This window comes from Equus quagga, chromosome 4, assembly GCF_021613505.1.
Source record: "Equus quagga isolate Etosha38 chromosome 4, UCLA_HA_Equagga_1.0, whole genome shotgun sequence".
In the NCBI taxonomy this organism is placed as follows: Eukaryota; Metazoa; Chordata; class Mammalia; order Perissodactyla; family Equidae; genus Equus; species Equus quagga.
This window is the reverse complement of record NC_060270.1, coordinates 49,574,437-49,588,226: the sequence shown is the minus strand read 5'-3', so window position 1 is coordinate 49,588,226 and position 13,790 is coordinate 49,574,437. Positions and strand designations below refer to the sequence as shown.

At 46.9% G+C, this 13,790-nt stretch overlaps 1 protein-coding gene across 9 annotated transcripts in view; it reads left to right on the top strand.

Annotated features, from left to right (window-relative positions):
* The first annotated feature begins 1,007 nt into the window (after nt 1-1,007).
* GPR160 (G protein-coupled receptor 160) overlaps nt 1,008-13,790 on the top strand; it is a 48,855-nt gene continuing 36,072 nt past the window's right edge. Inside the window, exons 1-4 of one of the 9 annotated variants that reach the window (XM_046657820.1) lie at nt 1,008-1,155; nt 1,834-2,074; nt 3,909-4,147; nt 5,063-5,240. The gene's annotated coding sequence lies outside the window, so the exon portion shown is untranslated. Of the gene's footprint in view, nt 1,156-1,233; nt 1,383-1,423; nt 1,729-1,833; nt 2,075-3,908; nt 4,148-4,529; nt 5,241-13,790 lie in introns of those variants that run through there. The other 8 variants (XM_046657821.1, XM_046657823.1, XM_046657819.1 and 5 more) reach the window with 8 other exon arrangements.

Sequence of the window (13,790 nt, the reverse complement as noted above, 5' to 3'; positions counted from 1 at the left end):
ATAAAGCGGCTGCGCCCTCCACCCTCACAGCAACATCGCTGCCAAGAAAACAGAAGGAGAATAGCAATGGCGTTGGCATCAAGAAAGCAAAGACCTTCTCAGGACTCTCCAGGCAAGTGCTTCCTGCATCTCATTGGCCGGAATCGAGTCATGTGACTGCCCTGCAAGGCCCCCTGGGAAGGTGAGCATTTTAGCTCAGCACATTGCCTCCGTGAACAAGATGTGGGCTCTCTTAGGAAGAAGGCCCCTACAGCGGCCTCTGAGACAGGGTTCGCCTTGGGAAGGAGTCTGGTGTGCACAACCATATGCTCCCCAATCTTCTCCAGACAGGAGGGGTCCGAGGGCAGTTGTTGACACAGGCTTTGGGAATGGAGGGAGAACAGTGGGCACTTGGGGATACTTGGGGATGCTGGGAGCATTTGAGGACAAATTCAGCCTCCTGGATCGGCCTGGAAAGAGGCATCAAGGGTGCAGGCTGGCTCCTCAGAGTCACCTCCTCCCAGCCCAAATATATTTGTTATAACATAACAATTATCACTCAAATATTTGTTGAATAAATCTAACAAATTAGCACTGTTGACGCCAAAAAGACAATGCAATATAAGTACGCTTTTGCAAATGTGCTATTTGCAGAACTTTATTTAAAAAACTGAATTCATAGTGCACTACAGGCGGTTGCTTAGTGGCATGCACGTTTCAAGTTCTGTCACCCTGTATATACCCTCATCTGGAGACAACCGTCAATGGCCCCTTGTCCACCCCGCTGGGGAGAAGGGAGCTCCTCGGGCCAGGGTCTCACTAAGCGCCCGGCGGCCCTCGCTCCCGCACCCTCCACCTCGCACCCCCGGGGCATCCCGTCTGCCAGCCTCGAGCCCAGCCCCTCTCCCGGGGCCAGAGGTGGCGGCCGCCGTGGCCTCTCGCCGCCCCACTGGTAGCGAAAAGCTGCCCGGCGCCGACGCCCGCACTTCCTGGTCGGAGCGGGCCCGGGGCGGGGCTCGCCGCCCCGACCCACCTCCCCGGTGCAAGCGGGCGCTCCGGCCCTCCTCGGCGGTTCCTGGGGCCGGGCGGCAGGTGCCCGGGCGGCGACCTCGCCGCGAGGCTGCTGGCACGCCCAGCGCCGGGGAGGCGGAGCCGAGCCGGGAGCCGCGGCGCTCGGTGAGTGCGGGCCGGCGCCGGGCTGCTCGGCGCCCGGTTTCCCGGCGGGCGTTGTGCGCGTCGGGGCGGAGCGCAGCTTCCCTTGCCGGGGTCCAGAAGCTGCCCAGAAGCGGGGGTCTCCTGGGACCGGGGAGATCCTGGGGCGGGGCGGGGCCTTGGCTGGAAGCCGCAGACGCCCGAGCCTGAGCTCTTCGGCTGCGGGCTATCGCGTAGCCGTCGTGCCTGGGGTCTGTCGTGAGCTTGGGGACCGAGGGATGGAACCTGGTGGCCTGGGTTGGGAGAATACTCACACCGAGACCCTCGCACCCTGCTTCCAGGGGCGGCAGCTCTTAAACATTGTAAAACAGGGGCTGTTATAGACATGGGTGTAGGTAACTTGCACTCTCCTCCCTGGCACACACAGGTGGGCGTATACAGCGACGTACACACATGCAGGTGTATTCGTTGGGGCAGACTTGGCGTCCCCTGTCCTGGCCCTCGGGCGTTGGGGACGGCGCCCGGGCGCGCGCCGGGCACTGGGATTAAGCCCCAGGGCTTTGCGGGCTGTTGGTTCCCGGAGACCGTGGAGTTCCGGTTGGTTCCTCTGTGGCCAGACTGGCTGGCTCAGAATTCTCTCTAGATAACCCGGGACCGCCCTCCGGAACTCGTTGGCTGGAGCTCTTTTTCTCACCTGGGCAGGTGGCCTCGGTAGGTGGCTGGGGGCCCGCCCGCCGCATTCGGACCGCGAGGACTCGGCGGCGGAGGAACGTCGGGCGGGGAGGAAGCGCGCGCGCTGCGCCCCCACCTTGTGGAAGCGCCTGGGGTAAGCGCGGTGTTGCTCAAGCCGCTGGGAAAACCCGCAAGATCGGAGTTGCAAAGGACGCGTGAGTGAGTGTGTGCCTCTCCGAATTGCTAACGGCTTCAGCTCAAATCGTTTCAGGTGTGCTTTGCAGATTTTTTTAAACTTATTTAATTATAAAAACGACTAATTTATATATTATTTTTTCAACCCTCTATAAGACTGGAGTTTCTTTGTGGTATCCCCAGGATAGAATTATTGGGAACTGCCGGTAGGGATTAGCCTGGCTGCTGTGCGAATCACAGGAACAGAGAAGCTGTGGTTTTTAAAGAGACAGAACGCGGCAATGCAATGTGTGATCCTCGGTTGGATCCCGATTTGAAGAAACGTTTTTTAAAAATTGAGCCGATAGAGGAAATTTGTAACTGGTTATTTGATAGTATTAAGGATATTAGTTTTGTTTAGTCACTTTTGGTAATGGTAGCATTACAGTTTTTTAAAAAACTCTCATCTTTTAGAAATACGTACTGAAGTTGAAATATAGGTTATGGATTTGCTTCAAAATAATGCAGTTTTGGGGAGCGCCGTTAGTTGGTAAGAGAGGGGGAACAGATGGGAGGAGACTGGCTGTGAGTTGTTAATCGCGGAAGCTGGATGAAGAGTGTGGGGGTACGGAGTTCCTTACACGATTGTCTCTACTTTTGTGTGTTTGGCATTTTCCTTTAAAAGTAACACCATCACCACCACCTCCTGGGGAGCTTTTGTGCAGAAGGTCGGTTGGGAAGGCACCGCTAGTGATTCCAAATCCAGGGCCTTACACAGACCCTCACTCTTTGTAAATTGGGTGTAAAGGCTGCCTCTCCAGACTCAGGAAAAGTCTTCTTTTCTCTCTTCTGGGGTTGCGGCTTTATTTTGCTCAGAAGGCAGAGGGTGTTTGCTGAGTGTGACAGAGCTGAGCGGATCAAGTTGATGCAGGTGGATGCTGGGTCAGCTTTTTATATACAAAGGGTATTAGCCGGCCTGGGGGTTGAGTTGTCTTCAAACAGACAGGTTGTGCAAAATGTGTTTCAGTTTTTCTGAACTGCCGAAATCCTTTCCAACTTATGCTCATCAAAAAACAGAGCTCAGAGTAGTGAACACATCATATACACCTAGGCTTTGGGTACACTTCTGGAAGCACTGTATACATCAGTAAAAAGTGTGCATTATAAAAACAAACCACACTGTGAGTGGAGCTCTGCTTCTTTGCTGAAAGAGAGTTGATCTGTGTGTGTTGCCCTTCTCGTGTCCTGACCTTGTTTGCTTCAGGCATCATGAGTGTAAATATTTAGAAAAGAACTGACTCCTAACAAAATTCTGCACTGTTCTTTTCCTTTCCAAGGACACTGCTTTGAAGAGGAGAGACTGGGGGAGTGATACCTTATATATTGATCCAGCTTGCTCGGTTTTTCCCCTCTGGATTTATTGTATAATTCCTATGCATTCTGTGATGCTTGACTAGTAATTTGGAAAAGTGATGATGGTTTGAGGGAGCTATTAAAGCTCAGTGGAAGGAGGAAGGGGAGGCATACTGCTGAAAGATAAACCCACATTTTTTAGTAGCTTCAGTGGAGCTGATTTTAATGCGTCTTTGCTTTCAAGAGGAAACAAGCCAAATCAGTGACATCTGGGATAGTTGAAAGTTGAAGTGTTAGATGAATCCCCTCAGCCTAGACCTTGCCCACGTAGATTTGCTAGTGTAAAAGAAGTTATGAAGATGCTTTGTCAGATTCAGTTCAGAAAATGCAAGAGTATGTCCCAGCTTTGTCACAGTCTATGGAAAAATGAGAGAACCAGCAAAAAGCCCCTCACAGTTGGAAAATCTAGTGAATTCAGGATGGTTCTTACATGAAGTCGCTTGGTTTGTGGTTCAGTTTTCTTTGTCTGGATAAAAGAAATATGTAACTGCTAAAAGTGTCTTTATTTTCTATCTCAGTTCTCTAAAACAAGAGCATGGAGGGAGAAAACTTGCTGGGCCCTTTAGTGACCAGGCAGTGACCTCACGTTGACTCTCTGTGTGAGGATGGTGGAACTGGACTTTGAAGTGTTGATTGCTAATAGCCATTTTAAGGAATTACTACACATGGGACACCATCTTCTCCCCGCATCACGTTGTTGAAGGGTATAAACACATTAGAAAAGCAGATGACTGCTTTGTTGGCCTAAAAATGAAAGGTAAGTGTGTTGGTGGTCAAGTCAATAATACTCTTTTAGTTTGTAAGTACTTTGCTTTTATCTCCATCACTTCACCCCATCCTGTGAGGTGGAACAGCGGTGCTGGAGGATTATTTTAGTTTTTAACAAGTGAGAACTTTGCAATTAAAGGAACTAAGACTTTTCAAGATGCTAGAGATGCTAGGGAAGGAAATTTAACGTTTATTAAGATTTCGTAGTAGTCTTCACACACATATCGTGTTTGTAATTCTCATAAATCTCTTCAAGTTGGGTATTATCAGCCTATTTTGCAGATGGAATTGTAGCTAAGAGAGGTTTAATAGTGCACTCGAGGTCTTGTACCCAATAAAAGTAGAGCCAGGATTCAAATTCTTGTTGGATCTTAGAATTTACTTTGTTTCCAGCCTCTGTACTGTGCCTCACTACCTTTAGCAGACAGCAGAGCTACACACCCCAGAGTTGGTTAGTTGGTCTAGGCAAGCTGGCTTTTTACCACACTCAACTTGCCTAGTTAGAAACTGGGGGCATGGGCCACATCCAACCCACAGAGATGTCTTATCAGGCCAGCATAGAGTTAAAAAGAAAACCAACGTTGAACACTGGGAGACTTCAAACGTTCTGACTCCCAAGAATTCCCAAAGGTAGCGCTAGAGCAGCCTTCTCTCTAGAGAAGGGTAGGGCACTCCAGTTCCCCCTGGTCCCCATGACTCCCTAAAGTGCCCCCCACTGTTGAGATGGGGGCCATCGCACTGGTCCTGTTGTTTCTCTTACAGCAAGGGGTCTTTCCACATGTGTCTCTCCACAGTGGGATAATGAAAGATAGGTTGGGACGCTCTTGTCCCAAGAAAAATGGGAAAGAGCGTATTCCTTCGAGGGAATGAAGAAAGGAATGAAGTTCTTGTGTCTACTAAGCAGGGCTTCTATGTCAGAAAAATGGCAAGTATGTCGTCGTTGTCCTCACACCGGCCTCCTTGACTCAGTCACACACACCTTTAGAGTTTGCTGCCCCTGCGATACAGGAAGATGGAGTCTGAGTGTGGGCAGCCTGCCGCGGGGGAGAGGAATGTCTCCAAAATCCCAAACCGCGGACTCTGTGAGTGGGGGAATGGGTCCCTTGTGCCGGGGGGGTTGCCAGGGTGTGCTGCGGGGATGGGGCACCCGGAAGCCCTCCCCCTTCAGGCAGCCTAACCTCGGGGTCCGTATGGACGCTGAGCTTGTGCCTTGGCTCCCTGGCGCTGCTCCGGGGCCCCGCTCCCCCGCCCCTCCCCCCTCCGGTGGGGACAGTCTGCCCCGCACACGGCCTGGGCCCCAGCCGAGAGCTCTGAGCGCTGAGGACCTGAGGCGCCCGGAGCCGGCCCCTGAGAGATTTCTGTGCCCCATCTCCTCCTCTTGAAACTTTCGGGTGACGGTCCCGGGACGGCCGTTGTCCCCTCTATCTGGATCTGGAGCTTCATTGCGGCTGAAGCTTCGATTTAGATCTTTGTTTCCTTCGCCTGAATTGTCAGTGTTCCCAGCTCTGTGTGTGTGTGGTGTGGGAAGATGAAGAAAGGGAAGAGGAAATGGCCCGAATGGACCCTTGTGGTCCACGACGTGGTGGTGAGGGCCCGTCCGGCGCTGTTTCGAGGCCTGTGTCCCTAGAGCGCTCAGTCCAGCGACCGTGTGCGGACGCGGGGGGGAGAGCGCAGGCGGCCTGAGGAGCCGGAGGGTTCCGTCAGCGCATGGCCGGCGGGCGGGCTCACCCTGCGCGTGGCCTCGAGCCATGTAGCCGCATTCATTTCTGGCTCTCCCACCACCTGCCGCTGGCTTCGCGCTGTTTCATCAACTGCTCTGCGCCCCCAGTCTCCCCCGCGTCCCATGGAAGTCGTGACACGGCCCCCTCGGCAGGCCGCGCGGGAGAGTGAGGCCTGCGGCTCCCCGGGGGGCCTCTCACGGATGCTCGGAGCGCCTGCCGCCTTCCCTCGGCCTTTATTTGGGGGATGTGCCCCGAACTTGGCGGAGGAAGGCGGCGGTGTAGCCAGGCCCCCAGCCCTGACCCCCCGTGTCACAGGGAGCTGGGCCGGCCGCCCTCTGGCCGCAGGGCTTCGGCCCTGTTGCTTGGGAGTCAAAGTCCACAGTGACTGTGGCGAGGACGTGGAATGCCCCGGGGTGCCGTGTGGGGACAGACGCCACCGTGTGTGGAAGAGCAGGCTGGCGTCACGGGGAATGGGGCAGCCCAGGAGACCCTGCCACCGCTGGTGGCCACTGGGTACTGTTGCGTCCGCCACGCGTGTGTCGGCCGGCGTAGGCAGACCTCACAGGAGCGCTGAGCGGCCGACGCCTACGAGCCGGCGCAGGCGCAGTGAGGGACGAGTCCGACTTACCCTTGGTGGTGAGATCCTAGGACAGGAGCACCGGCAGGTTTACTATTTAACTTGGAGAAATAATAAAGATACTATTAACTAATATTTAAATGGCATTTTATAGTTTTTAAAAGGGCTGTCTAATTTGATCTTCAACCCCTGTGCAGGTTTGTGTGCATTTCTTTCTGTTGCCTTTTGTTGCCTGTCAGGAGAGGTACAAAAGTAAACTGAGGCTCAGGCCAGAAATGAGCCCAGAAATGGGAACATGGGACTGGCCTATTCATTCTGCTTTATCAGGGAAGGTTCTTATTCCTTCTGTCCTTAGGGTATCCTAGGGAGCGGTGACATCCTGGAGAGGGCAGGGGAGATGTTGATAGCTGAGGTGTTCCCAGGATGCTGAAAGCATCCATTGTGTCCAGGGAGGCTGAATGGAGGGGCAGCGTGTCCCCTCCTGGTCCCGCAGAGCAGCTGAGGCGGAGGTCGCCCCTGTTAACAGCTGCTGCCCAGACCCAGTCGTGGGAGTGCCAGAGGGGCTCAGGGAGGAGAGGCGTGGGCTGTGGGACTCCTTCCTCCTCAAACCCCAGGTCCAGACCTTCGCTAAACCCGTTCCCTTTCTCCTCCTCCTATTTCTCCTCGTCCACGCCCAGCCAGGTGTTCCAGTGAGGAACAGTCCCCCGCCCCCTGGCCCCATCTCCCAGCTAATAGGCCCCCAAGCCCGCTCCCTTCTAACCAGCCCTTCAGCGGGTTCTCACTGCCTCTGCCATTTTCCGCTGCTGTCCTTGCCTCCTAGTCCTGCACAGGCTCCTTCCCTCCTTTCAACTTTACTTTATTCTGGAAAGTTGAAGGGAAAAAAATCATCTCTGACTGCACCATCCGAGGACCCAAAGACGTTAACATTTTGGCATATTTTATTCCAGTTTTGTTTTGGTTTGATTTGCTTTTTTTAAAAAAATAAACTTAATAAGTTTTTACATTTTTATAAACATTTAATTCACTTTTGTGTAAGCATTTTAACAAAATTGTCATACTGTGATTAAAATTTATCATTGCATTTTCCATATCTTTACGAATATCATTTATAATAATTGCATGCTATTTCAGCCCTTTTTAGCCGTTCTCTTAAGATTAGAGAACTAGGTGCTTGCTCATTTTTTGATATTGTAAATCATTCTGAGTTGAATGTACATAAACCTTTGGTTCTGTAATATAGTAAGACATAAATCTATTTGGTCTTCATCCCTGCTTCCTAGTACAGAGCTCCCGGTGAGAGGAGCATCTTTTGTTATTCATAATAACCCTCTTTCAGCCTTACCTGACTTTATGCTAATAAAGTGATTCTTGGAGGACGGGATGTGATTGCCAGAGGGACCAACCACCTAATTAGAGTGTTGAAACTTTCAGCCTCCCACCACTCCAGGGAGGAGAGGACTGGAGATTGAGTTAATCACGCATGGCCAATGATTTAATCAATCATGCCTATGTAATGGAACCTCCATAAAACCCCTCAACAATGGGGTTTGGAGAGCTTCCAGGTTGGTAAACACAGCAAGGTGCTGGGAGGGTGGTGTGCCCCTTCCCCATACCTTGCCCTATGCATCTCCTCCATTTGGCTGTTCCTGAGTTGTATCCTTTATAATAAATCGGTTATAGGAAGTAAAGTGTTTCTCTGAGTTCTGTGAAGCGTTAAAGCAAATTATTGAACCTGAAGAGGAAGTTGTGGGAACACCTGATTTATAGCCATTGGTGGAAGTGACAACCTGAGACTCATGACTGGCATCCGAAGTGGGAAGTTGTCTTGTGGGACTGAGCCCTTAACCTATGGGGTCTTCACCAACTCTGGGTAGTTAATGTCAGAATTGCTTGGTGTGGAAAAACCCACATATTTGGTGTCAGAGGTGTTGTGAGTAGAGACAGTGTTTTTACCTTTCCATTCCATTTCACATTATTTGGGATGGATTTTCCTATAAGAATTACTACTATAATTACTGAGTCAAAGTTTTGAATAGTGAAAAGCTTTCTTTCTGATTACGAAAGCAATAAATTTTCATTGTGGAAAATCTGGTAAATGAAGGAGTTCAGAACAGGCCTCCCCAAAATGTACCACTTTGGCATGTGGAATATTTTGAGCTAAAGGCAATCCCGACTCTGTGGGCTCAACTTTTAGCTCTCCCTTAAAGAATTTAAATTGGAGGCCTTCCCATAAAAAGAGTTATTACCAGAAATAAATTTTTATGACATATCTTAATGGCAGGGCAAACCTCTAATTACCAAATATCTGCTGTTCTTATCATCCTGTGAATTACCCTCTTGCCCTCTGAAGCCTCGGGTTCCTATCCCATTCCTTAGCTCAAGATGTCATATATATCTCATTTTACCTTTTTGTTTCTGAACCTCTTGTGTATGTGGGGTCCCTGTATGTATGCAATTACATCTGATTTTCTCCTATTAATCTGTCTCATGTCAATTTAATTTTTACACCAGCCTGAAGAAACTAGAAGGGTAGAGGAAAATTTCTTCCTCCCCCACCGAATAAAAAGACCAACCAACCAGAGATCATCACTGTGGGTGCAGCTTGGCTCCTCCAGGGTCAGGGCTGTGTGCAGCCCTGCTATTCCATGTGTGGCCTGTGGACCAGCTGCACAGGCATCACCGGGGAGCTTGTTAGACATGCAGAATCTCAGGCCCACCCCAGACATTTTGAATCAGAATCCATCTTTTAACAAGATCTGCATTCAAGTTTGAGAAGTATTGGTTTGCAAGGCCCTGACCTTACCAATCACAGGTGGCCTGTCATTAACTACCTCTGATATGTGTATATATACATTTTTCCTATTTACCGTGTGTTGGGATAATACTCTATATATCTCTGGTTTTCAACTTCCCACAGCGTTAGACAATGTGAGGACAAGGGCACGCTCCCCTCAGTGGCACTGATTCAGGGATCAGCAGAATCTGTGGGAGGCAGGGAGAATTCCAGTCTGTCCCCGGTGAGATGCCCTGATATACACAGGTTTTATCTTGCTGCTCTCATTTATTATATTGTCAGCATTTTCCAGTTCTTTAGTTTTTCTGAAAAGCTTGTCTTTCGTGACTGCAGAGACTAGTCCCTCTTATGACTATCATAATTCATTTGACTACTTCCCTGTTGTTAGGCATTGAAGTTGTTTTGATTTTGTGGGGATGGGAGAATGTTCTGTAGGCTATTATAAGTATGCTGAAGCATGCTGCTCAGGCACTAATTACTTCCTTCAACTCTGATTGTTTCCTTAGGATAAATTCCTGGAGTGGAAATACCGGGTCAAAAGGAATGAGCATTTTAAACACTCTTTAAAATGTGCCAGGAGTGTAGGAACTGCCCCCACACCGGCCATCCCAGACAGGGTAGTGTCATTTGTAGACAAACTCTCTGGGGACCAGTGGTCATGCCTCATTCGTCATCATACCTCCGGGCCTGGCTTAGAGCAGCCTCTGAGGTGTGTCTCTAAGGGGGGCTGGGGGCGTGGAGGGGAAGTTACCGGAAGGGTGGGTGGCTGCCTGTTGTGGTGGCATTCTCTTCCTCCTGGCCTGAGTCCTGAGTTGTAATAGATGCCCCTGACCAGGCAGCAGCTTCCTTCAGGCTGTATCTGCACAACTAACTTCACCTTCCAGGGCCCACCTTCCAGTGGCTGGAGGGGGCAGGAAGCAGAGCAGAGGGACCTGCAGTTAGTGGAGGCCTGAAATGACAACTTCACTTACTAGTCCTGAATCTGCTGGACCTGGTTGGCACCAAACTTGTTTTGCTTCCTAAGTCTGGGACTGTTAGGTTATCTAACACTTTTTCCTTCCATGAGCAGACCAGGAAACTCATGCTAAGTAAACTGTATTCTGAAAGGTACACTCAGATTCTGATATAAAGAGAAAGTGAAATATCAGCATTATATTTGTGACTGAGTCACAATCTGAACTTGGATGCCTGGAATATATTTTTATTTTTGGCCCTCTGCAAATAATTTTGAGTAAAGAGTGAGTGAACATACAAAGAATAAATGAGTTTGATTATGTTTCATAACATACCTATGTTAAATATTTGTGTGTGTGTATCACATGACAATTAAAACATTTAAAAATAGGTATTAAATCATTAGCTACTCATTTACATTAACTATTTGACATGTTATGATTTCCAAACTGACACACTCGCCCCACACCTTCTGGAAGTAAGTGTGATTGATTGATTCAGAGTTTGTCTAGTAGTAAGTCTTTTTTATTTTTGGCATTTTTAATCAATCAATTTTGATTTTACATAGAGTAAAAATGCACAGATCTTAAGTGTTGCATTTTGTTAAATATATGCACCCATGTAAACAACATTCTTGTCAAGATACAGAACATTTTCATGCTCCAGAAAGTTCTCTTGTGCCCCTTTGCAGTCAATCTCCCTACCCCAGGGGCAATTGCTGTTCTGATTTCTAGCACCATAAGTGAGCTTTGCCTGTTCTTAAACTTCATGTAAATAGAATGCAATATAGAGTAGACTCTTTTATAAATGGAATACAGTATACAACAGGAGAACAAAAGTGGTTTCTTTTATCAACATAATGTTTTTGAGATCTATGTTTGTTGTGTTTCAGTAATTTGTTCTTCTTTATTGATAACTAATATTCCATTCTTTGAATATACCACAATTTATCCATTCTCCTTGGAAGACCATTTGGGTTGTTTCCAGTTTGGGGCTATTATGAATAAAGCTGTTATGAACATTCTTGTACAAGTCCTTCTTTAAAAAAACAGTTTTATCGAGGTGTAATTTACATGCCATAAAATCCATCCGTTGTAGGTGTACAGTTCTGTGATTTTTTTAGACTTGTACAACCACCACCACAATCTGATTTTAGAACATTTCTGTAACCCCTGAAGTTCCTACATGCCTGTTTACAGTCAATCCCCACCCCTAAGCCCAGGCAGCCATTGACCTGCTTCCCGTCTCTTGCCTTTTCTGTATATTTCCTAGAATCTGTAGTTTTTTGTGTCTGCCTTCTTTCACGTAGTGTAACATTTTTGAGGCTCATCCATGTTGCAGCAACATGTTCCTTTGTATTGTCGAATGGTACGGATGTACCACATTTTGTTTATCTATTCACCAGTTGATGCACATTTGAATTGTTTCTGTTTTTGCCTATTATAAGTAACATTTCTATGAAGATTCTTGACAGGTGTTTGTGTGGACCTATATCTTTATTTCTCTTAGGAGTGTAATTACTGGAACATATCATAAGTTTATGTTTAACTTTTGAAGAAGCTGCTAAACTGTTTTCCAAAAGTGGCTGTACAATTAGAGTCCCACCCACAACGGAGGAGGGTGTTCATTTCTCCACATTCTCACTAACATTCAATATTGTTAGTTGTTTTGATTATAACCATTCTAATGGATGTGTGATGGTATCTCATTGCAGTTTTAATTTGTATTTCCCTAATGACCAATGATGTTGAGTACCTTTCCATGTGCTTATTAGTCATTTATATGTCTTATTTGGAGAAGTGTCTAGGTAAATCTTTAACCCATTTTTTAAATTGGGTTGTCACCATTGTCTTAATGAGTTGCAAAATTTTCTGAGTATTCTTTAAGATATTAAAATAAAAACATTTGAATAAGAATATTGAAATATTTTTTTAAATTCTAGAGGCAAGTCAGATATATGATTTGCAAATATTTTCTCCAAATCTATGGCTTATCTTTTTATTTTCTTAATGGTGCCTTTTAAAGAAAAATGTTTTAAATTTTGATGAAGTCTAAATTATCGATTTCTTTTATGGTTTGTGCTTTTAATTACCTATCTAAGAAATACTTTCCCAGCTTCATAACAAGCTTTATCTTGAGAGCAATTTTACATTCACAGCAAAATTGAGCAGAAGGTATAATTTCCCGAAGAGATTTTCCGTATACCCCCTGGCTCCACACACGCACAGCCTCCCCTATTAGCAACATCTCCCATTCAGTGGTACATTTGTTACAATCATTGAACCTACACTGACACATCATTATCACCCAAAATCTGTAGTTTACATTACAGTTCACTCTTGGTGTTGTCTATTCTATGGGTTTGGACAAATGTATAATGACATATATTCAGCATTATTATGTCATACAGAGTGATACTACAAATCTTCTGCACTCCCCCACCCTAACCTCTGGCAACCACTGATCTTCTTCCTGTCCCCATAGTTTTGCCTTTTCCAGAATGTCATATGCTTGGACTCATACAGCATGCAGCTTTTTCAGATTGGCTTCTTTTACTTAGTAATATACATTTAAGCTTCCTCCATGTCTTTTCACGGTTTGATAGCTCTTTATAAGTGCTGAATAATCAAAATTTATCCAGTCACTTCCTGAAGGACATTTTGGTTGCTTCCACCTTTGGACACTTATGAACAAAGCTTCTATAAACATTCGTGTGCAGGTTTTTGTGTGGACATAAGTTTTCAACTCCTGTGGGTAAATGCCAAGGAGCATGATTGCTGGATTGTACGATAAGAATATGTTTCATTTTGTAAGAAACTGCCAAATTGTCTTCCAAAGTGGCTCTGCCATTTTGCCTTCCCACTAACAGTGAGAGTCCATGGTCCATGTAAACAGTGAGAGTTGCTCCACATCATCTCCAGCATTTAGTGTTGTCATACAAGTCATTTTGTGGACATAGAGTTTCATTTCTCCTAGGATGAGAAGTACTGGATCATCGGATAGGTGAATATTTAAGTACCAAACTGTTTTCCAATTTTTCCAAGGGTTTTACCAATTTATACTCCCACATATTTTCAGATACTTGGTATTGGTCATTTTGCCTGTGTGTGTGCGAGGAAGATTGTTGCTGAGCTAACATCTGTGCCACTCTTCCTCTATTTTATGTGGGATGCCACCACAGCATGGCTTGACGAGCGATGCTAGGTCTGCTCCCAGGATCTGAAGCTGCAAACCCCGGGCTGCCAAAGCAGAGCACACAAACTTAACCACTATGCCACCAGGCCGGCCCTTGGTCTTTTCAATTTTAGCCATTCTGATGGATGTGAAATTCTATGTCCTTGTGGTTTTAATTAGCTTTTCCCTGATGATGAATGATGTTGAGCATGTTTTCACTTACTATTGATCATTTGTACATTTCCCTTTTGAAGTGTCTTTTCAGGTGTTTTGCCTGTTTTTGTTTTGAGTTGTTTGTCTTTTTACTGTCGATTTGTAGGCTCTATATCTATATCTATGTATAGAGTCTGGTAGTCTTGGCACAAGTCCTTTGTTAAATACATGTGTTGTGAATATTTTCTCCCAGTGTGTT